The sequence below is a fragment of the Zeugodacus cucurbitae genome, chromosome 5 (assembly GCF_028554725.1).
Source record: "Zeugodacus cucurbitae isolate PBARC_wt_2022May chromosome 5, idZeuCucr1.2, whole genome shotgun sequence".
Taxonomy (NCBI): domain Eukaryota; kingdom Metazoa; phylum Arthropoda; class Insecta; order Diptera; family Tephritidae; genus Zeugodacus; species Zeugodacus cucurbitae.
In genome coordinates, this window is record NC_071670.1 from 48,175,110 (window position 1) to 48,202,770 (window position 27,661).

The following is a 27,661-nucleotide window of genomic DNA, read 5'->3' on the forward strand; positions in this document are numbered from 1 at the left end:
ATATAACTGAATATCTGTTCGAAGGAAAATATTTTATAAAACCTCGAAATCCCGTGAAATTTCCTTGGGTGAAGAAAGAGCTTCTTCTTACTAGCACAAATAGTCTACAGGCGCGTCAAACCTTAATACTTGGAGAGTCTGTTAGAAGAATAACTGCCACCACGGTTGTTGAACTTACACTTATATTATAACATTTTGCTGTTTTCGTGTGACTCAAGCTATTTATTTAAATTTTATACGTATCTACTTACTATTTATACTTTTTTGTGACAGGCAACGTTGTATCTCAAATTTACTTTCCGTTATAAACTTCAATTGATGTAAGCTTATTACCATGAATATTTGCTTTTGTAGCGGAAATGTTGGTGATTCCCAAAACGGAAGTCGAAATTTCCGATTGCGGTGCTTGAACACACGCGAACTTCAGTATCTCACTCGTTGTTTACAATTCGCGTTATTCAAATTAATACCAAAAATAACCCTTACAATGAATTAAAGCAGCTGTTGTGGAGAATTTCCTGCGGAATTCAGTGTACTTATTGAAACGATGAAAAAATAAACTGCTTAGAAACATGGACACTATTTGAATACGAAAATAGTGAGTGGCGGCCGGAATCACGCTTTGGTTAATGGTGCGCATAGCCACTCCGGCTAACTGCGATTCTGTAGTTTTCTCTAAAGCGGTCTCCAAGTATACTTCTTAGAAAAACAAGACAAGCTCAAGCAAAAATCTATATAAAGGATTTTCCAATAAGAAAACAAAAAAATTCTTTATTCTTGTGAAAGATCATTGGATGCCATTATGTATGGAACTCGATTTCTTTTGCATGGCCACCACGGGTACGCATGTAGAAGTCCAGACGCTGAACCCAATTTTCGACGGTTTTCAAGCATACATTGGCCGATACTGCTGCAATTTCACGTTCATCAATCGTCGCTCTGTTGTTGGCATAGGCCCACACCCCTGACGTAGCCCCACAGGAAATTGTCAAATGGCGTCAAATCGCACGACCGAGGCGGCCAATTGACTGGGCCATTTCGTGAGATAACCACCAAACTTGGTTTCCAATAAATCGATTGTGACATTCGCTGTGTGGCGCCTGTTGGAACCAAATATCCAAGTCCATATCATCCAATTCGGGTCAAAAATATTTGGTTATCCAAGATAACCTTAATAGCGGTAGCGATTCCCATTCACTGTAACGTGCCGGTCTTGATCATCACGTTAGAAGTACGGCCCAATGCCGACCCATTAACAGCAACAAACCGTAATTTTTTCGGGATGGAATGGTGACTCAAGGAATATGTGTGGATTGCTGCCTGACCAATAGGGCATATTTTGCTTATTGACGAAATCTAGCACTAGCACGGGAACATTTTGTACTGTGGCTGTGGATTCAAATTCCTTTCTTTCCATACCATAAATTGGACGTAGCGCTCTTAAAGTTGAGGCCACTGAATCCAAATTTCGGTGGTAAATTTTAATAATTCCGACTCGTTTTTGGATCGTATATCTTTCCATGATGAAATGGCAAACCTTACTGAAGAGAAATGTCAAAATAGCGGAAAAAATATGTTGTCGTTTGCTGTCCCTATCGGTGTACTTCTGTAGCGCTCTATTGAAAAAGCCTATACTAGATGCTTAACCCAGATGCTTATTTCAATTTAGTTTGGTCCATAATTTTACCAAATACAGGGTCCTCTTTCTTGCGACTTCGCGGTGATTAACACAAATTGTCAGATCATTCGTCGAATGAATAGAGCTTACTTCTGTAATATATATTGTAATAAATCTCTGGATTTTGGCAAATCCAGGTTTTGTAAAGACTTTGAGCTTGGCGCTTTTTTTATGGAAGAATAAATAATTTCCCGTGAAAGTTTCGAGACTGTTCGTTGGCAATAATTTGGTAATAGAAACAGACGATGAAATAATGCTTCGAAGGCTGAAAATTCTGGAAATGGTTAAGGCTGTAGATCTTACCAAAAATAATCTTATGCAATCCCAAGGAGATCAGAAGGCATGATCAGAATGGATCTCTCGGCGTGAATTCTAAATTATTGTATAGTTTAGATTTATTTTGGAATATAAGACAAAACTGGATTAACTAAATATGATGGGATGGATCAAAACAAAAAAATTTGAGAATGAAACGAAAGCCGAAGATGTATATTATAAATGCAACTCTATTCAAAGCTTTCGGTAAGCGGCTTGTAGTTTTGACCAAAAAACACTGTATTTTTGTTGCATTACACAAAATTTAGTAAATATTTTGCAGCACGAGCCATCGCTAAAACTAAGATCAACAACATTTTCATACTCCAATAACTTCTGCTAGCGACTCAACGCCTGTCATATGACTGTGAAATGTTCGTGGAGTGTGACATTTGTGATATTCATGCTAAACTTTTCCAAACCGCTTTGAGAACAGCAATGATATAGATGTTGCGCGGTTGTGGACAGAATGACAGGAAGGCAAACAGACAAATAGGCCGGGGAAAACGGCGGCAATACAATGAGTGAGGTATGGAAGATGTGACTTAGAGGTGTGTCATATTTATGTAGGGACGCTGTTGTGTCTCTCGGCATAGGAGGCCTAGCTGGATGTTTTGCTTTGCGAGCCAAAAGGGAAACAGAAGTTGGAGCTAAATAATATTTGTGTTTTGTAAGTGTGCCGCTGGATAGGAGTATCATTCCTCAAAGTTTTTGCAATCAATGTTGCTATTGTTTTTACTATTGCAATTGCAATTCCGGTACGTTCTATTGTTTTCAATGCAACAGCGAAGGTTTGATTGTTGTTGACAAACGCTTTTATTGCTCTCTTTGGTTTTTCGATTGTTTGTGCTTTTATTTTGGTCTCTTTGTGGTTTGTTTCTCTTGTGTTATTTGCTTTGCCTGTCAGCGGGCCGTGTGCAAATCATAACTCTTTTCATCTGTCAACCAAAAATATGAGTTTATATAACAGTTTGTGGTTGTTGCCCTCAAGCTTTTTCAGGTTAAATAGAATTTCCAAAACAAAACTCTTTAGAATTGTTACAAATATCCACAAAGTAGATATTGTTAAAGCTGAGAGTGAATATTTTCATTTTAGTTTGCAATATTTTTGAGTTATTAAGTCTCTTTGTTATCTTTTTTCCTAATTTGTTCAACAAGTATTTGAAAATTTGATAATCCGAATATAAGGTATATAGGAGCGAGGGGAAGTTATGACCCAATTTTAACCATTTTTGGTGCAGAGACACATTATTAAATTCCTTCTAAACTGAATTAAAATATCTGAGAGATTTACCAATATTTTCGATGAGAAATTAACCTTAGTCACTAAGTTCTTCATGTTCGATATCCGGGGTCTTGAAAAGTTATAGTCCGATTTCGACAATTTGACACAATTGATGCCACATATCATATGCAGTATTTGTGTACATGTTTTTCCGATATCTTCATTGGTTCTTAATGTATATATCATAAAGGGATGGAATCAGATGGAATACAAAATCAGTTATATAGGAAGTATGTGTGGTTGTGAACCGATTTCGCTCATTTTCACCGAATTTCATTACAATCGTTCGAGAAATTTCAGAGATATGGTTATGACCCGTTTTCCATTTGTTTTTTTTTTTTTATTTGAGCGCAGCTCTCCTCTGCCATTTCCTCTTTTAATCTAACTCACTGTAAAATTTAGTGTTTCTGACATTTTTTAGTAAGTTAACGCACTTTTAGTAAATTTCAACATAAACTATGTGTGGAGGTGGGCGTGGTTATAATCTGATTTCTTCCATTTTTAGACTGTATAAGAAAGTAGCCAAAAGAAACGACTGCAGAAAGTTTGGTTTATATAGCTCTATTGGTTTGCGAGATATATACGAAAAACCTTTTTCGGGGCAAGGCCACGCCCACTTCCCAAAAAATTAATCCAATTATGCCCCTTCCTAGTGCGAACTTTTGTACCAAATTTTACTTGTATAACTTTAACGTCATTTTGTGGTCGTGGCAGTGGTCCGATTTCATCATTTTTCAAGAGCGATCCTTTCAAAGTCCCAAGGAAGATGTGTACCAAGTTTCGTCAGGATATCTTAGTTTTTCTTCAAGTTACCCGTTGCACGGATGGACAAGCAGACATTCGGATTTTTGTCTCATTTTTTCACCCTGATCGTTTTGATATACATATATAAATAACCCTTTATCTAACTCGTTTAGTTTTATGACTCACAAACAACCGTTATGTGAACAATGCTTAACAACTTTGTTGCGAGAGAGACATTCCTGGTCCCAATGCATAATTTCTCTCCGCAGGTCGCATAAATAATAGCAAAAACCTTCAGATCCTTTCAAGTTGAAAAATTTTCAGCTGAAGAAGCCAGATGAAGTGGATAACGAGTTGGTGTGTGGAGGAAATTGCTCGAGCAAACTCTTTTAGAAATCATAGAAATAAACGGAAATTCTTGAGGTAAGAAATAGCGATTATTTCAATTTTCATCGAGCTGAACTCTCGGTTTATCAGTTCTCAAGACTATACAGTTGCTAGGCACAGAATCATCTATTCCATCGTTCATAATTTCGGTTTTGTGCTTTCATATTTGATTTTTGAGAGTCTCTTTGGGATTAGATTATTTAAGCTTATTAATACAACATCCGTATGTCTCATTGTTATGAGACATCAAACCATTATTCGAAACATCAGTTAGAGCTCCAGGGAACACTAGGCTTATCTTGACTGTAATAAAAATCTGTATACATTTTAATCAATCTCACTTTAGTTACCATTTTTACTCTATAATTGCTCCGTCTGTTTCCCAACCATTAACCCATTGACAGCCTTTAATGTAACCACGCTTACTGTTTAGTTTTATATATAAAAATATATGTATTCATATGCATACATACTATGTCCTGAGCCAATTATGAAACGTGCAATAATCCTTTTATAACACACACATTAAATGATAATGTCAATATTTTATATTTACTTAATGCATGACAAAGTGTTTATTGTTTATCAAATAATGACAAGCATTAATGCGAACCATTAACAAAGAAAACTAGTCGCGGCCGAGTTTCTTTTATTCTAAATTCCATAGAATATGCGTATAAAAACTCTTTTATGTAATTATGATATGCGATTATTATACTGCTCTCTGTGGTAATCAGAAACGCATTAACCTTGGTTCATGAATAAAAAAAATATCGGTAACAAAAATTATACATACATATATAGTAAATGTAGGTCGCATCTTTTAATGCCAGATAATATTCAATAAATATTTTATTGATTTAATTATGATAAAGCCGTGAACATAAGCAAAGGAAAACAATTGTATTATTATCTCAATTAAATTGAAATAATATCTCCATTGTGTAAACATTTTTTTTTTTATTTTTTGTATTTTAATAAATTTTCAATCACATTTTCACTCTAAAAACAGCGGTCTTCGGTTTCCCAAACGTTAGAGAGTCGTGAATCGAATACACTCTTCAGTAATTCATTTATATATACTCAGTTCTTAAACTCAGAGAGTCAAGAGTTTTGATAGTGTTATATTCGACATTTAAGCTTTACTTTTTTTATTTCATTCAATACTCATCAAACTCATTCTGTAAACAAAATTAAATGGGCGCCTACTTTATGAGCACCCATAACAGAGCTTCATTTGGTAGCTATCGGGTTTTTAACATCCCTTACACTCTCGAATATATGTATGTACATGCCACTCCTCACAATGGACCATTTAAACGCCATTTTAGTAAACGTTTTCTAACAAGCCGCTACTAAATAATTTAAACGCACACATGTGAACGGAAATAATGAGCCACAACAACAACAACGAAAAAAAACTAAATTAGTTGTGTGTTTTGTGTACCAGATCTATATATGTAAGAGGAATTGTTGTAGAGTTGCCAACGCAGGTTATTAAAACGTATTTATTAGGTTGTCAAATATCTTCCTTTCGCTTTCTTGCTCTTTATTCAATGCTTTATAAAAAGCGTTACAGTGATCGGATTTAGTTCAAAAATGCCCCGTTTCGTTCGATAAACTATTTCCATCTAGACGGCAACTTCATAATACCCTCTCGCCCTCCTCCTTATTTGCGAAGAACTCGGACAGCCACTTTACACAAGCCTCTTTTGAGTTCAACTCTACACCACCAAGGGCGTTCGCCATGGACAGGAACAGGTGGTAATCACTTGGCGCTATGTCCGGGCTATATGGTGGATGCGATAAAACCCCCCATCTGAGTTCCCGTAGTTTCTGACGAGTCATCCACAAAGTGTGGTGTGTGGCGTTTGGCGTTGTCCTGGTGGAACACTACACCTTCCTATTGGCCAATTCTGAACGCTTCTGCTTCAAGCGGTCCAGTTGTTCGCAGTAGATGGTAGTATTAAGTGTCTGGCCATATGGGAGCAGCTCAAAGTGGACCACCAAACACACAGCAAAACCTTCCTGGCCGTCAATCCCGGCTTAGCCACCGTTTAGGACGATTCACCAGCCTTCGACCACGACCTTTTTTGCTTGATATTCCCGTGTGTGATCCATTTTTCGTCGCCAATCATCATCCGCTTCAAAAATGGGTTGAGTTTGTTCCGTTTCAGCAGCATGTCGCAGGCGTTGATTCGGTCCAGAAGTTTTTTTAGCGTCAACTCAAGCGATGAGTAAAGAAACATAAAACGTTGCCTACATTTCAGCGCAGTCTATAACTAGCATCATTTATATAACGGTTAGACTATGTCGTCAGACTCTGTTTATTGATTTCTTTCTATATCCAGTTTATTATTTTTTACTTATGTTTTATAAATATACGAAAAAAGAGAATTAGGAAAAAAATTCATAAGAGTAACCACTGACTCTCTCTCTTTCACTATTTCTGACTTTATTTTTTTATTTAAAATCATAAATCTTAATCTTCTACTTATTTGAATATATTTTACGAAAATTTGAAAAAAAAATTAGATAATTAGCCTAAAGATATGCTATATTATTTCGCTAAAATTCGTCAACTAGAAAATGTTGCCTACATTTGGGCGTAATAATCATAATTTGGTAGGAAATGATTATGCAAAATTTTTATATTTCGAAAATACGGCTTTTAAAGTCTTGAAAAACGGTTCCTATGTAACTTTTTTTTGTAATTTTATGTATCTTTATTTCTGATAGAATCGCCTAACAATTTGAAATTATTATTTTAAATTATTTATTAAATTTTTCCCAGCCAATTGGCAACCCCTTAAAATTCAACATGCATTGTTCTGCAACGAAAAGAGATTATCAAACACTTTGTAAACCCACAAGCAGCAACGCATAAAATATCCGGCCCGAGAGCCGCCAACAGACACAATGTCATCAGCTCAACACTCAAACATATGTACGAGTATGTACTCATTGTTTTCTGTATAAGTATTTATGTATGAAGGTGTGCAAGCCCATTTATTACGATATTGAAATGACAATGTCGCCGTAACTTGTTCCGCGTGTTTTTAGTCTGCTTTCCGGCGCACAGACACTGGCAGGCGAAAATGTGCTGAAGAAAAAAATACAAATAACCAACGGAAGGAAAGCGGATGTTGGCGATAAGATTGCGCGCGTACACTCGCTCACTCACACACACACACACTCAAACTTTCGCGCTGAATTTTTTTTTTGCATATAAATGAGCAGTCAACAGCTTTGCAAGTTTTCCTCAAACATATATTTGAGGTAATTTTTCAATGAAAATTGTGTCTGTCGGCGCGCACACATAAGTGTGTGTGTGTTAGAATGCGCGGTATGCGTGCCAATAAACTTTACAATACCCCTCGCCTCCTCACCAACACCTTCACCCTCATTACCACACATTTATGTACCGTTTACTTACTTTCACACAGTTTCCCGCTCGCCTTTGTCCCCTCCAGCCCTCGCCACCGCTCGCTCGCTCAACAGCTTCCATTCAACTTTCACGCATTCAAGATTACGCTATAAACTGAGGTAAATTTATTCTCTAAATTGTCGCTTGCCTCATAAGTTGTGCAGATATTCGCACACTCACACACACTCACCCATGTAACGGGCGCTTGGAATGTGTGTGAAATTGAAAGCGAAGCGCTTAAATGCCGTTGTCCTTGTTTGTGGCTTGTTTGCCCTTTTGACTGTCGTGATCGCACCGTTGACTGCCTGCCGAAGTTTGTCAATTAATCGAGTGAATGAGCTGCGTTTAATTGAAATTTTATGGTTCCGCCGTAAGTGCAGCTGCGGCATTATATTCTTTTAGAGTTTTCTACAAAATTGAAAATGAAAAGGTGTTACATATTTGTATATATTCATATTCGTGTGGATATATGTAAATCTACATATTATACCTACTGAAATGAGCCCTCACATATGAGTGTGGTTTACATGGTTGAAAGAGTGTGGTATAAGAAAAATTAAAGATTATTTATTTTTGAATAATAAATACCATTGAGAGCTCATTCAAGATAAGATTGCTAATAATTTGTGTAACGTTCCTAGAACTGTGTCATCGAAATGCCTTTTATTATACATTTTCATTTCTTACAAATATAGCGAATATTTTTATGGATTTCTAGGGGATTCATTTCCAAATAATATATAAGCAATATTTTTCTGCTTCTGTGCTAAAAAATATATTTGTATTTCACTGATAAACAAAATTCCTGTATATATTTTAAAAGAGAAAGACTGCTTCTCTAATGAGCACCAACCGAGCCTTAGATCACCTTCTAGTCTAGCCTATTTCTTCTCCTATTTGTCCGTCGAGTCAGATGTTAGTTTACCATCACCAACTAAATATATTTGAATAGCTAGCGTAGATTATTAAGGCTTTTGAAGTATGAGCTTAGTTAGTGAACGGTCAATTGTCCGTTTCCCAGATCTAAAGCCCACGGGATCCAATCAGTACGCAGAACAAGTACTTCAATAATTCGTCTAACATAATCGATAGTTGCGTGTGGCGTTTATACGACTAATTTCGGAAAACTTAAGGGTTGAGTTTCAGAGGTTGAAAACAAGGGAATTTTTACATTTTTTTTTTTAATAAATGCAATCATGTATTTATTAAGAGTATTTTGAGATTTTTTTTTACAAATTCCGAAAAATCAACTGTTGGTACTCATCACCCATTACGTGTCTCAAAAAAACTAACTCATAACTCATTATTGGTTCTAAAATCAGTAAACCAAATATATTTCGATGGTACATGAATAAATCTCGTTAATGAACGTAGGAGTAAAGAAAATGGTATTTTTATTTAATATAATCGGCATATTTTACTACGAAAAAAATAATTGTAATAAAAATAAAAAAATCATTAGTTCACTATATATAGATAGTAATATTATTTCAGAGCAGAATTTGAACAAAATCTGTCCATCATTTTTCGAGAACTCGTGTCAAACCCCTTAAATCGTGACTTTTGAGATAAATGCGTTTAAAGTTTTATATTATAATTGGCGGGGCATGATGGGTGGAATTTCCAAATTTACGCGGATCGATTTAAAAAATTTTGTACTGTAGAATAAGACAACACAATTTTTTCCCAGAATTTTTAATTCTGAAACATACCTAACGCCATAATGCAGCTACCTAAATCAATACTTTCGATTTCATATATTTTCCCTATATTACCTAAGGTTTTCAGTTTCCTTTCGATCAAATCTTGTAAATCAGCACGTGTAAGTCAGACTTTCCTATTTCTTGCATTACTTTATGTTGATTTTAAAATATTTTGGTATTGATTACTATTATAAGGAACTTTAATAAGTCACTATCTTCAAGAAGCGCCCCCTGGACAGTCGCAGTGGATCAGAAAATGGATCCTTGTGTAGAATATGTATGTACAGTAGAACTTCTCTAACTCGAATCACCATAATCCAAAAAAAAAACTTCGAGTTATAGTTAAAATCGTTATCGGTGCCGGTGATGGAGGTCGTGCGATGCATCTGAAATAGTCGAACCAATTTTTTTTTTTTAATTTTTATAAGTTTCTTTTCTTTATGAACTAAAAAAATACCCAAGAAGTTATAAAATTCCAAATTTTTTCGAAGTTTGAAAAAAAAACCCTTTTTTAAGAAAAAAAAAATTTACTTTAAGTTGCAAAACAAGTAGTTAAAATAATACTTTTGTCCAACTTCAACTACTTTTGTCTAGTTCAAATAGAAGATAATTTAATACTGAAGCTTGATCACTTTGGTTTTTTTCGATCGGACATATATTCTTTTTGCTATCTCCGGCACCGTTTTATAACACTTGTGAAAAGAAAAACTCGAGAAAACGCGCTTTAAAGGTCTGCCTGAGCATTCGCACCTGCTCGACGCTCGGCCACTAAAACTGCTCTAGCTTCGAAAATATGTCGAATTGGCCTCTGGAATTTTAAAGACATATTCTTGGATAGTTTTGGAAGAGATTTAAAACAAAACAAAAACTAGATAATATTGTCTATACAATGACCTACGATAAAAAAAAAAATCAACAAGTAAGAAAAGGCTAAGTTCGGGTGCAACCGAACATTTTATACTCTCGCAATTTATTTAGAGATTTACCTATATTTTCGGTGAAAAATTACCCTTAGGCACTGAGTTCTTCATGTTTGATATCAGGGGCCTTGAAAAGTCATGGTCCGATTTTGACAATTTTTCCACAAGTGATGTCACAGCTCAAATATAGTATTTGTGTAAAGTTTTATTTCGCTATCTTTATCGGTTCGGTAAAAGAATCAGAAGGATTCAAAATTGAGTTATATGGGAAGTAGGCGTAGTTGAGAACCGATTTCATCCATTTTTCACACGTGTCATCAGGGTACCAAGAAAATATTATATACCGAATTTCATTGAAATCTGTCGAGTAGTTCCTGAGATATGGTTTTTGACGCATAAGTGGGCGACGCCAGGCCCATTTTCCATTTTGTAAAAAAAATCTGAGCGCAGCTGCCATTTCTTATGTGAAATTTAGTGTTTCTGACGTTTTTCGTTAGTGAGTTAACGCACTTTTAGTAAGTTTCAACCTAACCTTTGTATGGGAGGTGGGCGTGGTTATTATCCGATTTCTTTCATTTTTGGACTGTATAAGGAAACGGCTAAAAGAAACGACTGCAGAAAGTTTGTTTTATATAGCTTTATTGGTTTGCAAGATATATACAAAAAACCTATTTGGGGGCGGGGTCACGCCCACTTTTCCACAAAAATTACATTCAAATGTGCCCCTCCCTAATGCGATCCTATGTTCCAAATTTTATTTTCATAACTTTATTTACGGCTTAGGTATAGCTCTTTATGTGTTTTTGGTTATCGCCATTTTGTGGGCGTGGCAGTGGTCCGATTCCGCCCATTTTCGAACTTAACCTTCTTATGGTGCCAAGGAATACGTGTTCCAAGTTTCATTGAGATATCTCAAGTTTTACTCAAGTTACAGCTTGCACGGGCGGACAGACGGACGGACGGAGAGACATCCGGATTTGAACTTTACTCGTCACCCTGATCACTTTGGTATATATAACCCTATATCTAACTCGTTTAGTTTTAGGACTTACAAACAACCGTTATGTGGACAAAACTATAATAGTCTCTTTAGCAACTTTTATTGCGAGAGTATAAAAAACAATTTTTCGAAGCCTGTAAAGCAGACAACCGCCTTAAAGAACGACGTTTGTCCCATCAAATTTTGGACATGCTATCGGAGTATCGTTACCCAAAAATCTTCAAGCGATCTCTTCTTTTAACTTTGTTAATGCTCCGGCTAAACATACAGCTATGTGCAACAAAATAGGAACGCAGTTTTCACTTCAACTTTAACTAATTAAACTTGTGTAGAAATTAGCATTAAAAATTTAATATTTTTTTTTAAATTTTTCACTACTTTTATTAAGATTTATGGCCTTTTCATAGCACAACTCTATGCGAGCGCATCCCTGTGTGTATGTGTGTGTGTGTGTGTGTGTGTGTGGTGAACAGATATAATTGTTACATGCTCGCATGAGTTCTGCTTTAATGTGTGGTCAGTTGTGGTTATTTTGCTGCAACACGAGCACAACCATGACTGCTGCCGCAAACAAAAACAACACAACAAGCAATTCCAGGCGCAGAACAAAAGTCAAGCATGCCACATACCAACACACCAACACACATACATACATACATATGTACCACACATACAAACCACATAATTTCCAGCTCGGTAAGCAACAATACAATTTCCAAATAAGAATTCTCTTTTAGCGCAAAGATTGCTACAGTTTTTGTGAGTGTGTGTGTGTGTAATAGTGGTTCAAGCATTTTGCGGAAACTAAAGAAATTTGTTGAAAATTTTGGAAAATTGGCTACCGAAAACTATGTGCTACTCGTCACAAAAGTAAATATGCTGGCTTTCTTTCACACATGCTTAAATACATACGAACACATATGTATGTAGAGAATGCCTGGAATTAAGGGCAAACATATAAATACAAACTTATTAAGATTTATAAACACATACACTATATACATATACATATGTTTGTGTGTACGCCTTGACCGCTTGCGAAATGTTGCTCTCCAGACCACAAACATTTTAATAAGCAGAAATATCCGTAGGGAATTTGAGCAACATATTAATATAGCTTCTTACAACAATTTCGGTCGGTTTGTTGTCCTTTTTTTGGGCTAATAATTTTGGTATCTAGTCTGCAGGTCAACTCGTTAAAGACTATTTTAAGGCTAGTATGAATCGGAAGTTTGACTAGTACACCGAGTCGTCCTTTTTTCAGCAATTCTTGTTGTTACTCGTTACCGTTCTATGAGAGGGTTATACATAGTCAGATTTTCAGAAAAATCATAGTCAGATTTCAAGATCAAAATAGAAGAAATATATATATCTGGTTCTAAACTAGTTATTTCCTGATTGGTTTGATACAGCAACCCTGGAGAGATACAGTCAAGCAATACGATAGTTCTGGGCTACATATTTCGTGACTATTGACGAACTAGTACACAGCGGATCCATTGAGACTATTTCTGATATACAGAAAATAATTTACAGTTAAAGTTTTTACTCCACATGAAATCTATTATGAACCAGTTCCATAAAGCCTACGCGGATAGTAATTGTTTCACTTCATTGAACCTTACAATCTTAAAATAGTCAGTTGAAATCATTGCCTCGAGATATATCCAGAACCACTACTACCTTAAAATGTTATAATTATCTATTAGTTTTAAACAAGTTCCATCCCTTACTAGGTACCAACTATCAGCTAGTTTTCCTATATGCGTAATTTTTATTCTAATATGTTCTTTTTTGTGTCGGAGAAATTTTACATTAGCAGTTTGTTGTTTTCAAATAGTTGTTGTTGTATGCAATGAGCACTGACTATTTTACTTTAATTTGATTTTATGCTTCGCCAGCTTAAGCCACAAATGTGGTTACTCACAAGCAAATATGCAACTATTGGTTGAATTTGAGTAGATGCGAGTATTATTTCGAAGCTTTATTCTTTTACTTTAACTTACATACGAGAAAATTGGTAATAGAAATGTATTTGAGTACACTTTGTTTGAGATTATTTTATTCTTTTTGAATTACTTAACTGTTTTGTTGTATATTTAACTTCAATATATTTCACATTTTATTTTTATTTTCATACTATTTTCATTTTAATCAACATTTTATTATTTAATATTTAATTTAGGTACTTGTTTACAATGATATGGATATTAATAATTAATTATCTTTCGTATAATCATATAGTATATTTCAAGGGAGTAATATGTATCCTTCACTAACTGTTTTAGTCTAAAAGTCAGTCTCCGAAAGTGGAGCCGCAAACTTTAATGATTTGCAAAGATTTCATTGATCTGTATCAAATTTAAAAATTACAAAAAGAAAAAATATTATTTTAGCTAGTGGTTAGTTGAAAAGAACGATTGAAAGAAACTGGATCCTTCAATATATTTTGCTAATTTCTACTTACCATTTAATGCGACTGACTTATTGAACTAAACTAAAGATAACTCAACCATCAATTACGAAGTGGAAGGCATAATATCGTTGAATTATATTTATCTTTAGAGATAACATTCTTACAAAAATGGGTTAATTCGGTACATATCTTCCAGGAGCCTCCTATAATCCCAAATAATTTCCAAAGCTTTGCAGATTGGCTTGTGTTGTATTTGTTGTTGTATTACACACCCTTCACTCGCTGACGGCCAATTTAGTTTACATTTTCATTTGACATTACTCCTCTTCGCAAAATTATCGATAAAACTAGGAATAACACCGAAAATCTAGTTGTATAAAACGAGATAATTTTTTAATCTCCTTAATTACAGATTATCGAGTTAAGCTCGCAAATGGAGATAATGTCGTTATATATAAACATACTATTAATGGGTTATACTATGTTCGGACCGACATTGAAAACATGTTTTCATAGAAAAAATGGGTTTTTGTTCTAAAACTTGTGTTTTCATCCATGCAAAATCTGTCAAACGAAATCACAGTTTTCGCTGAAAACTATTTGAAAACATACATTCCACTCATTATAATCGATGCCTTTTCTAGTTTAGTCGATATAATTGGAAGGTATATTTTGCCATCCCCAAATTGTCAGTTAATATTTGTTTACATTTTCAAAAGTATGGAGAAAAAACAAAAGTAGAAAAAAATAAATTCGTGGGGTGAGAGGGAGGAAGCGCTCTTAATTGAATTGTGGCAAAATAAGGTGTGTGCTCCACGAGGGCCCAGAAAAAGTAGCCATTAAAATAAGCATTAAACGTTGTTTGTACAACTCTTCTATCTTTCTATCTGAAATCTACATACCAAGGGTAATCTGGCTCTTAGCTAACATTTGACTGGATAAAATAGGAATACTCCTATCCATAAATTCGGCCAAAAACTGATACAGTCGACTCTCGTTAATTCAAACCTGCGATAATTCGAACCTCTCTATAATTCAAAGTTATCACGAGTACCCTACTAAATCTCTTTATATTTCGAACTAAATCAATACATTTTCATACACTTGGTAATTCGAACGAAAAAATCATTGCTATTTTACAAAACGACGCGTTAATTCGAACTCATCAGCGTCCAGCACTCGACAATTCAAAGTCGCAGAGAGAAGAGGCGGAAAGATTGTAAGTACATTTTGCGACAAGTTCAAACTTGTATCAAGATACACGGGCCTTTGTTTTTTTTATGATTAGTTTGACTATTTGACGCACACACTTCTCACGAATTGGTTTGTTTAGTTATCCAGCTACTGTTACTCTTTCGTTGGTATGCAGATTAAAAGTTAGCGTTAGTTACGAGCCCTAGAAAGTATAAATGTTTGACGATTGCGGTGTGAGTTTTTCTGTTTTTGTTCAAGTGGATGAAAATGTTGCTGTCTCAGGTTCACTAATCGATGGCGAAATTTTACGCACATTAACGATGAAGATGAGGGCGATACATCGGAACCTTTGGCAGAGGTGTCAGTTAAGGAAGCAAGATCTTAATTTGATACATGTATGTACACGAATGTACCTCTTAATTCTTATCATTTTTATATTAATAAATAAAAATTAACCAACACCTAATAATTCGAAGTTTTGTTTATTTTCTCTCACAAATTTCGAACCATTTGATATTTCAAACACTCGATAATTCGTAATATTTCAAGAGTCCCTCGAGTTTCGAATTAACGAGAGTCGACTGTACCTATTTTCTTGATATCGTACTTATGTGCTTAAATTTTTGTGAGAATTTAACACTTCAATTTTGTAAGGCTACTGAAGTCGCCTGTATAAATGACTTATAGCCTTTTTGGACGGCTACTCGATAACCAATCAGCTGTTATACATTTTTGTTTTTGCTTTTCATAAGAAGTTGGTAAGTTTCATCAGCTAATTAATAATTTTAGCGGCGACATCTACCGTTGCATTTCTTTATCAAAAAATTCAGCCAATCGCAGACAAAGAACGTACATATATTGTACGTCATTGTCGCAGAGTTGAATTTGATTTTCAAGTCGATTAAAATGAAATTATAAATAAATGTAGATTTTATTTTGCATGATAAATCGATATTAATAAACGTTTTAATCGAGCAGCGTTTTAATTGATCAATTAGCTCCTGTGTGAAAAGGCTATTAGCTACTACGACGGGATTTCATATTACGATAGGATATTTATCTCGGTCTACTAGAAGATGCAGATAGCAAACCTGATTTTTCAGTTTAGGGAAGCAATGTTCGAAGTATTTGGCAGTATTGCTCAAAATTTTACAAGAATTAGAGACGCGAATGTAAAACAATGACGTTCATTAGAATTTTAAATTGTGATGTTTGGGAAACTTTAATTAGTTTATTTTGTCCCTATTTCGTGAAATAACTAGATTTCTGTGTATTGATATTTATTGACAAATTTAAAGCAATATGCTGTTGGGAACTTTCATTTTTAACTTTATTAAAAAAAAAACTTTTATGAGTTCTTTGTTCTTCATTTAAATATTTAATGATTGCGAATGTATGTATTATAATAAATATAATATATATTAATGTATTTAATCATACTGAAGCAAAATCCGTTTTTGTTAAGCGTATTTGTATTAAATATTTAATTTTATTTTAAATATATAAATTATTATTCATTGTAATTCTTTTATCCACTTTTATCCACCTACCATTTAGTACACTCTTCCACATACAAACATAACGACACTCAGCCCACTCTTTATATCCGGTTTTCTCCGCCGGATAAATGCTTTCACGACGCATGCGTGAAATTACATACCCACACATGTGAAAACGGCCTACAATGCCCAATGCGATTTCCCCTGCTACAACAGTAGCATGAGCTTCTAAGAACAAGCATAAATTTCTGCGTGTGTATGTTGTTGTAGTTGGGTATGTGTGTGTCGCTTTGAGAATTCCTGTAGAGCTGTAAAAAAGGAATATAAATTTACAATTTTGTTTTTGTCATTTTTACACCAATGGTAATGCGTCATAGCAAAGCTCTTGTTGATATTTTTTATACAAGAGCGCTGCCTGCGAGCACTCTTGGGCACTGCGAGGGTGGCGCTTAAGTATTAATTTATTTTGGTCAAATGGGGCCGCAGTAAAGGCGGTGAATGGGAAATGTAGATGTATGTATGTAGGTGGTAAAAACATGTAAAATAGCAGACGAGTCACCTGTTGCTACATTTAAATTTAACAGTTTAACAACTTGACAACGTCATGAGATATATATATTCATTATTAAATGAGTGGGTACATAAAGGATATGAATTAATGATTTTATGGTCATTAACAAGGTCACTAAATGTATACTACCATATACTGTCTAATATTCCATTAGAAACAACTAGTTTGCAAAAAGTCTAAAATTAGTGAAAGTTATTTCTATAAAGGAGGTTTCTAATGAGGTGATAAATTAATAATTTCACTCAAATTTTCGAACTGACGAGAAATATGTTGACTTACTGGATACTGACGAGTTTAGAACTTGAAACGAATATTTTTTTTCATTATCGTAGCATACAGCGTCAAAGCCCTGCACAATTGACTTTCGATAAAGTAATAACCATTAGGCGAAGAGATCAAAATAACGTGTATATATTCTTGCCTGAACGTATGGGGTTATACCAGTGACACTTTCAGAAAATCGTTTTTTTTTTTTTTTTTTTTTTTTGCTTATTCCATAGTTTAAACTGTCAAAAATATGCTGTGAAGGCGGTGAGGTCGTATCTTCAATAGTTTTTGAATGACAGCGTTCTAAAGAGCGATCGCTTGCAGATATAAGCCGATATAGTCGAAACTTTAATCGCGTTTTTCTCGAAACGACATTTCTCAAAATTATGATGTAATTTCTTCGTTGCAACTAGAAATTGATTTGAAAATTGTCAATTTGGCATTAATAAAACGACTATTTTTTACCTAAAAAACGATTTTTTTTAGAACTATGCCATTTCGTTAATTTTTGATGTTTTTCAAAAACCTTAGGCCATTGTATAGGAAATTCCTCCTCCTTTAATTACCTTTTTGAATTTTTGTGGTTTCAGCGACTCATTCGGCCGGAATCATGTCTGCAGTTGCGGATCTTTTTTGGCATCTACGAAGACAGCACATAATTCCATTATTTTTCAATATTTTTGTAAAAAAAAAAAATCTTAAATATAGCTGATATTCCTTATTATGTCCAAAAAACTTCGAAACATTCGATCGAGTACATTCTGTAAAAAAAAAAATCACGAAAATCGCATAATTTTTAATGGGTTCCACCGGGTATATGGTCATGTTTCCCGGATTGTTTGGAATTTTTCTGTTTTAAATGATTCTCTCTTCTAATATTCTTCACCTTTCCCTTCAATTGGATAATACACAACATAAGATTTCCAAAAGTTCCTTTTTCATTTAATAGTAGTACTATCTATACCACAATTGAGACAAGCTAGGCCGTCGTTTTGTACGTAATTATAGACGGCTTAAAAGCTTAAACTGAGATAAATAAAAAAACTCATTTCAGATGTACAACTTTTTCGTATTAAATATGTTTAAATTTTCATTTAGTTAGTTAACTACTCTGCTCTTAATTTAATAAATTTGAGAAAATTCTCCAGCGGTTAATAAATTATCAAGCTGTGTCACAGATAATGTTTATTCATTATATTTTCTTTTATAGAGAGCAACAGTGCAAAGCAATGAATCAACTTTTTACCGATATTCGAACGACCGGCCGACGATATGAGCAGACGCACAGAGATTGCTTTGCGCTTTAAAACAATGCAAAATGTCCCAATGCAATCAAGCACAGACAACAGGAGTAGCGGTAACTTCAGCAGCAGGCAAATCAAATGCCAAAGCTTCAACAATAAAACAACAGCAGGAGTAAAAAATTGCGGTAAGTCAAATAACCAATACATATAAGTAGTGCTGTATATGAAAAAAAACTGGGGCGGTAATTATTTACTTTATTTTTATTATTATTTTTGCTCTTCAAATCTCTGTAAGTGTGACTGTATGTGGTCTGTTTAGTTTTAAAGATTTCATTACTTGTTTATGATGACACTAGTGCCATGTAAGCCCCGCCGCTGTGCTTATTACACCGTGTATGTGCGTAAAATTTTTTAAATGCCTTTGTTCTGCTGTTATTGGTTGTGATTTCTTTCGTTTTATGTTTGTTGTTTTTACCTTATCCCATCGGGCGTTCCATGTGAAGACGAAAACTTTTACAAGCACGTAATCGAAAAAGTTTTTACATTTATTGGAAAGCAACTCAGCGACAGCGCCTTCATTTTGCTAAAGTATGTTCTGAGGTTGAGCTTACTTTCAAACTTGCATGCTTGTGATTCAGCTTTTATACTTACATACGCGCATATGTACTTTTGTGACACTTTTTCCAGCACTTAAACCCAACTTCTGAATATCATTTGACTGCTTGAACGTTGCCCAAGTGAAGGTTAAGTGAAGCTACCTAGACTTATTTTCAATTTTGATTACATATTATTAATAATGCGTTTATTTAACTGCCGCTTGCGTTCCCTTTTACTTACAAAAAAATTACCTTTCCAGACCTCTTTTATAATATGTCAATTGTTACCTTCTAATATTCAATTTTAAGGGAAATGTGGTTTATTCAAGTATGCTTCATTCTATATTTCATTCGAATAAAGCTATCTTTTTTATCATTCTTATGTTCATAAATGTAGTCCTAAACTTCTGTTTGCTATTATCATACAATAATGAGGTTAAATAGACGTTTCAACCTGATTTTTGTTTTTGATTTTTTATTATTTTGACAAATCTTCTCTTAATATTTCTTTAAATATGGTAGCAGACTGTTCCGAATTATTTCATATGAAATTAGTCTTTAGACTAAAACGTCCGAAATTAAATGTGCTCTTCGCGATAGATCAAAGTGAATGATTTTCTTTTACCCATTTTGTATACTTTTTTGTTTTTTTACTATTAGTTTTTACCTTGATTAAGTATGATTTACTCCGACAAATCGTTCAATTTCTTGTTTAGTTGGGGATGTTTATAAGGTAGTTACTGCTAATAATCACACATAACCCACATCTCAATTAAACACCACCTCAACAAGATCATTTCTTAAAGATAAAGACCTCGCGAGGAGAATTCTCGAATGTTTTAGCAGATTCACCTCTTCTTACATATCTAACATTTTGTAAAGAGAAAGAAGAGGGTTTTTTAGTATCAAAGCTCTAAGATTACTCTAGAAGTGTTTTCGATCAAAGTGACGGGTAATATTCGTTCTACGGAAAATTATATTTAGAAACATTATTTTCTACACTGAGTCAAAATATGGGAGAGTTAAAAAAATAACGGAAATTGTAAAATTTCAGCGGTTTGGAGAGTCCAAATGACAAAATGATATTGATACAAATTGAAATTCAAGAATACGAGAAAGAGTGGAAAAGCCAAAGGTTATACCAAAAATCGAGCTTTAGAAGTGTTCCGACGATTGGAAGAAGCGTGGTCATAATGGGGACTATTTTAAAGGCGATAATATTAATGTAGACGAATTAATATATATACAGTGGCACTTCCATTACTCGAACTTCTATAAGTCGAAGATCGCCATAACTCGAACTTTTTAATTGGCAATAGAAGTCAAATATCATACAAATTCGAACTTTTCGGCCAGGGCATAATACAAAATTAAAAATTTTACTATCGAGGCAGAATTTTAAAAGACTCCCTCTATAACGAATGGAGTCGAACAAAAAATATGATATTACACTTGTGGATTGCATAAATTATATAACAAAGGATGGGATACAGAGTAATACAGACGTCAAGAGCCAAACAAATGTAAACTGCAACAATCAAAATTACAGAATTTATGTTTTAAGCTTATATACTCAAAATTTTATGCGAAGTAAATAAATAAGACAGTATATAAATCTACGTATCACAGCTTTTTCAATAATTGCATGTTTTAATGAAAATTCTATAACTCGAAGTCTCTCTAACTCGAAGTTTTTTGTGTGTATTATGGTGATTCGAGTTAGAGAAGTTCCACTGTATTTAAAAATAAACGAAAATTACCGTTATTTTTGAACTCGCCCATACATATTTTTTCATTTAAGGGGGCGTAGAATACGGTAGTTAAAGTGATTTTTAGAAATTCGAAGTCGTTTTAAATATACAGCAGTTAGCAGAAGAAGCTGTTCGAAGCGCTTAGTTGGCAGCTGGAAACTTTGAACGCGTTTTACGCAAAACTGTGATTTTCGAACTTTCCTCCATCATATATAAAAAACGACTTGACCGAAGGACTGCACTCCGCACATGTAAACGCATGGAACGCTCCGAAATTCCGAAAATTCTCACTTTTTTATTCAAATGTCTACCAAAAGTTAAATTTTTGGTATATTTACTTGATTGTAGTGCGTTTCATGCATTTAAGTTTACAGATTAAAACGCCGCTAATTTTTTTGTTTCCAATAAACCAATCAAATTGCTGTTTAATAATTATATTATGAAATATCTGAATGACAGAAATTGTAGGAGTTTCAGGATTGGAGTATTTCCCTTTATATCAGTTGTCAGTTTAGTTAATATTTTCGTCATTAAATATGATATGATGAGTACGCAGTGTTATACAAGAGTTATCTTGGGTTTTCTTCGTTCTCTCGACTATTTTTATACTATTTATTTATTGTATTTATTTGTCTCTGATATCGTTTTTTATAATTGTTTAATGTATTTCTTACTTATAAAAAATTATATAATACGCGCCTAGTAAAAGTGAAAGTACAACACATTCTGACAACTATCGCCACTTAAATATACGTTACATACATAGTTCATTATTGAGTTAAGCCACAATTTAAGCACTCCCACTTAGCTGTCAGTTTATTGATATTAATGACATTTGCCAATATACCACCGTATATTTAGTATTTTCGCCACACATTTTATATACTTATACAAAAAATTAAAAGCATATAAATCTATAGTAGGCCACAGGCCACGGGAAATACAAAAATGAGCAGCGACAATATTGATGGTGCAATTATAAATTTATTGTCGTATTAATTAAATTTATCACGCTGTGGTTTTAAGCCATTCACCGTTAGAGCAAACTGTCAAAAATCACACCGTGCGAGCGGAAATATGAAAAAGTGGGCAAGCGAGCTATTAAATGTACTCACACTTATATAAGTATGTACATACATATGTATGTAATAGAGATACTCATATGAGTAGGAGGGTTATAAAATGAAATGAAAAATAGTTACATACACACATGTTGCCACCATGCTCTTATGTACTTTATTGGCTTTTTAGTTGTGGTGGTTTTTGCTCTCAACGCCGAACAGTGATTTTAATGAATTGGTGGTCAGATGACATCTTTTCACTGATAAAAGGCACCGGCTGTAGGTGCCATTAGATTCTTTTGATCGAAACAAATTAAATTACAGGCACTAATAGTTGGTTATAAATAGTTGGTTATAATTAAAATTTATAGAGCAGCATCACTGTTGTTTAGAAGTGTTGAATATACCTGATGTACGATAAGGAGTTGATAATAGAAATTTCTATTATGGGATTCTTAATTATGTGAATTAATAAGTTACTAAATTTCAATTAACATTTCTATTATACACGTAATGCTAGTGCAAAGTATATAATTTTGAACTACCTTTGTAATTATCTCTGCTCTTCTATATGCTGATGTTCCAAGATTATTATTTCACCATTCAAAATCAAAGTGAGAAATCTTTCTTTTCCGTATATTTTCATATGGTCTAAACTCGTTGATGTTTTATGAATCTGTCGACTATTTCATAGAGCAATATAAAAATATTGACTACTGGATTTTTCCTGTTTTCTTTCTTTTAATATTATTAATTGAATGTAAACGGAATTAGATCTGCTGGTTGTAAAGTGTTCTTTTACTTCATATCCACATTTTTCTCAAAATTCTTACAATGACTCCTCGAAATAAAGATACTCCTCCAAGTATTATATAGATGGAGTAGGTTTTGCATTATCTTATAATTATATAGGTTGAATTGAAATTATTGTTTGGAAACCAAAGTATATTCTAGTTGCAATTCCATTTTCAGGAATCCAATTCGATCAATGACTTTTCGGTCATTGAGAATATCTCCAGGATATTGGTCCTGGGTTGAAATATTTTAAACACGAAAAATGTATATTACATTTCGTGAGTGAACTAATTTTTTTCAGGAGTTTGAGTCATAAGTAAAAAAAAAAATATTTTCCAATTTTCGAAGTTAGGCTCCAAAATCGAAATACAGTGGAATTTCCATAACTCGAAAATCTCCATAACTCGAACTTTTGTATTGGCAACAGCGTTTAGAAATCAAATTGCATAGAAATTTCCTTCCATAACTCAAATTTCCTGAACTCAAAGTTCTCCATAACTCTATTTTTTACCGCTTTTTGAAAAATGTATGTTTTAATGAAAATTCTATAACTCGAAGTCTCTCTAACTCGAAATTTTTTTTGTGGATTATAGTGATTCAAGTTAGAGAAGTTTCACTGTATTTGGATTAAAAATTCGAAAAAAGGGCTTTTTAAAAAAATATTACTAACTACGTGCCTTAGTTTTCCAGTTCTCTTATAAGAAGATTTTGGTATCTCACAAACTACTTGAACGAATTGTACCAAAATTGATTGCCATTATTTGCATATCCTCCTTGTAGTAATCCGAAAATCAGTGAAATAGAACCACACCTACTTTTATTATACATAGCGCTATTTTGAATAATCTTCGTTTATTTATCTATGCTACTGTTATAAAGAGGAAAGGTTTGTATGTATGTTTGTAATGAATAAACTCAAAAACTACTGTGCCGATTTCAAACATTCGTTCACCATTCGAAAGCTGCATTCACCTCGAATAAAATAGGCTATATTATATTGCTATAATTTAAACTTTCTGGAAATAGTTCTCAGGTGAGGGTAACAAAAAGACTCCGGAGAATCTTAATCTGAAACTGGAAATTGTCAAAATATTAGAAATATATCACTTCATAATCCGAGAGAAAGACATCGGACACCAAAGACCTCACTCCAAAATGTAAACAAAAATATCACGTGATCTTGAAATGATATCACGTGATCTGGGCGGGCTCAATGACCTGTAAAAAAAAATATGACGTAACCTTAAAACCACCTCACGTGATCAGGGTGGGGTCATTGACCTCACTCAAAAATGTAAACAAAAATATCACGTGATCTTGAAATAATATCACGTGATTACGGTGGAGTCATTGACCTGTAAACATTAATATCATGTGATCTCGAATTGACATCACGTGGTCTGGGCGGGGTCATTGACCTGTAAACAAAAATATCATGTGATCTTGAAATGTCATCACGTGATCAGGGTGAGGTAACCGGATATGATGTCACCGGAACCGGAAATGGGGCATCCGGAAACGGATATGGATAACAATATTGCCGGAACAGGAAATGGGGTGACGGAATATTGGTTACTGAAACTGGAAGTGGGGCATCCGGAAACGGAATGAGCCAACTAAAACAAGATATGGGATAACCGATGGAACCAGATATGGGAAATATGTACCGGAACCGGAAATATTTTACCGAAAACGGATGTTGGATATATAGCGAAATTGGACAGGAAACGTCCCTTCTCCAGAAAGTGCTTAGTGACGGGAGCAGCGTCAGCTTCAGGGCTTAACATAAATGTTTCCTGTTCATAGAAGACTTCGGTTTGTATCATATCCGCTTCCGTTATGAGACTTCCGCTTCCTGTAATCGCTGTCGATATTGGTATAAAGTTTTATTCCGCTATATTCATCGGACACCAGAGACTAGAGGTCGCAATCAAGATTTAGCTCATTGCAAATAAAATATAATATTATGCGCGAATTTTCTTCATTTTACTTTTTTAAATGAACCCACGCAAGAAACGGGAAGTACATAGATATGTATGGAAGCGTGTGTAAAACCTTATAACTTTTGAAATGTTTGTTTAAAGCCGTGCGAAGCCGGAGCGGTCGGCTAGTATAATATGTTTAAGAAATCGATTCAGACCTTTCTCACCTTCATTCTTTCTTGCCTCATTGTAAACTACACGTCTAAAAACACAACCTTTTTATCGGGGTATGTTTTACTCTGATCTCCGACTTTTCGATGAACCTTATCTCGAATAAAATAAATTCAAATATTTAGGAAATCAATAGGTTAATCATATTATTTATACATAGCCTGAGTTGATGAGGAATAACTTCGGTTTATATATTTATCTATGCTCTGTGTTTCGACTATAATTATTTCAATTACTCAGGTTCGTTTTATTTACATTAATTAGGGAAGGCGTAAGATATACTCAAAAATCGTGACTCGGTATCAAAAAGTAGTGATCTCGGTGGCTAATGTTTCCACGATAGATATAGTAATTTGGTTCGTGTGCTGAGAACATGCATTAGACTAAATATTAAAATTTTGCTTAACTTGAAAATGGCTCACACGTCTTTAATTATTGTAAGAGTCTCTAATATAGGATTGAGTCTTTTTTGAGGTTGAACTTAGGGTGATCGTCTACTTAATCTAATACGAAACCGATCAGCTACTTGAGCTGTTTAAGTTTACAATATCGGAAGAAATAAAATAAATTTTGCCATAATGATTTAAGGGGTTATATACAGTTAGACGGCCGAAAGAAAGTGAATTTTCCAGAATTTTTTCTGAGAAAACTTTTTAATTTATTGATCCAAAAATTTATACACATATTATGGTATCTTTTAACTGTATTTTAAGACTTAGTTTTAGTAAAAACATTTATTTGAAAAAGAGCTACAGCTGATCTCCAGGAGCTCTTCTCAAAAAAGACGTTCTGCGGTGACCACTATATCTCGGAACTGGATCATCCGAAATCAAAAAACCAAACAGATTTCGTTAAAATAATGTTAAATCTAGTGATTAATCGAAGGAATAAGCAAAATAAAATTTTTTGACAAAATGGCGGTTTCTCAAAAAAAAAAAAATCGATTCTTCACCGAAATTTCAGCCTTAAATTGTTTATAAAAAAAAATATATTTATCGGAGAGAAAAAATCTACGATTAATTACTAAAAAATATATTTAAGAAGGTCGTGTTAAAATTTGAGACTAATCGGTCTAGCCGTTTTCGAGTAATGTTGGTCAACGACTTTGAAAACACCATTTTGAGAAAAACGCGTTTAAAGTTTGGACCTTGTACTTAAAAGCACTCTGAAACGCCTTTTCAAATTTTTCATTTGCTTGTAACTTTGAAAATATTCACCGGAACGAAATGAATTTTTCTGTGTGTATTCTTAAATATATGTACATTAAGAAAATGAAATAAAAAAAATCGATTTTTTGAAAATTCTAACTGTATATAACCCCTTAAGTTAGGTAGGGAGGTTGATCCTTGCGTTTAAGTCTCATAGGAATTTAAAGTGTCTAGAAATTTTTTTCAACTTTCAAAAAGTATCAAAATTCATACTTTTTCATTTCCATGTTGTTATTATTATTCTGGGAAAGTGTGAAAAGTTACTTTTAGATGCCTTCAATGTCATTATTAAAATTTATTGATTTCGCGTCGCCAACTTTCCTACTGTAAAGATGCGCGTCGAAGTTATTTCATTGCTAATTAAGTATGCACACACTTAAGTAGGCGCTTATGTAAGCGCATGGCAAAGTTATTTAAGTAAAAGTTTCAACGAAAGTGTTGTTGCCTGGCACTGTTGATTGCATAAGTGTCGCGTTACGATATTTATGAAGTGCACTACGCTGTCATTTGCAATGACAACGCGAAGCGCCATTCGAAGAAAAAAAATATCAGCAACAGACAACTTTCGCAGCAAACGGAGGCAATGAAAATGCAGAGCAAGTGAAAACTTTCGGGCAACACCAAGAACTTTTATAAAATTATATAATTTTTTATGCACCGTTCTGCTTTTTGTTTTTGTTTTAGTTGGGAGTTAATAATTTGTGGGAAAAAAATCGCGTAAAATCACTTTCTGTGTGTTAAGCGAGTCCTTGAAATTGTTGTTGTTGTTTTTTCTGTTGTGGCTGTTGCATCAGTAATAAGCTTGCTGTCGCTGGCTTCAAAGTTTTCAGTTATGAAAGTTAAAAATAATTGCAATTGAAATAATCGACAAGGCGTGTTGCTGCCACATAATATACCGTTATTATGGCCAGTTCATTGTGTTGTGCAATTTGCAAATTCAATTTAAACAAATTTACATTAATGAAATATTTAAAAATCCGCTTTACGCATATTGCTCGGCAATTTATTGTGAGTATAAATGCGTTGTTGTTTTTGTTGTACGAATGCCGTCATTTTATGTAATTGATTGTTCTGTAAGCGCCAGCAATTCGCTGCGAATTATTGCACTCACCAGTGTTTTATAATGCGTAAGTTGACCCCACTCATCCAGACCCATTCCACTCGCATGCTGCCTGTCCGTCGTTCGGCTTATTGTTTGCCATTAAATGTAATTACATTTTAATGAAAATCGTAAACACGTTTGTTATCGCACAGTATGTGAGTGGAATGTGTGGCCTCACTGAGCAATTGAATATATGCGAGAGCATATGAGTATATAGAGACGATGTCCAATTATAAAGCACATAGGAATCGTTTTGTGTTCCAAATTATTATTTTGAGATTGCGCTCGTCATTCAGAAAATATTTTGAATAAACATTTTGGTAGTAAAGGCTCTTAATATGCATC

The 27,661-nt window shown here is 34.0% G+C and overlaps 1 long non-coding RNA gene across 1 annotated transcript in view; it reads left to right on the forward strand.

The window, feature by feature from the left end:
* The first annotated feature begins 508 nt into the window (after positions 1–508).
* LOC128922276 (uncharacterized) overlaps positions 509–27,661 on the forward strand; it is a 79,482-nt gene continuing 52,329 nt past the window's right edge. The window contains exons 1-2 of the long non-coding RNA XR_008471500.1: positions 509–4,445; positions 18,617–18,835. This is a non-coding gene — a long non-coding RNA (uncharacterized LOC128922276). The remainder of the gene's footprint in view (positions 4,446–18,616; positions 18,836–27,661) is intronic.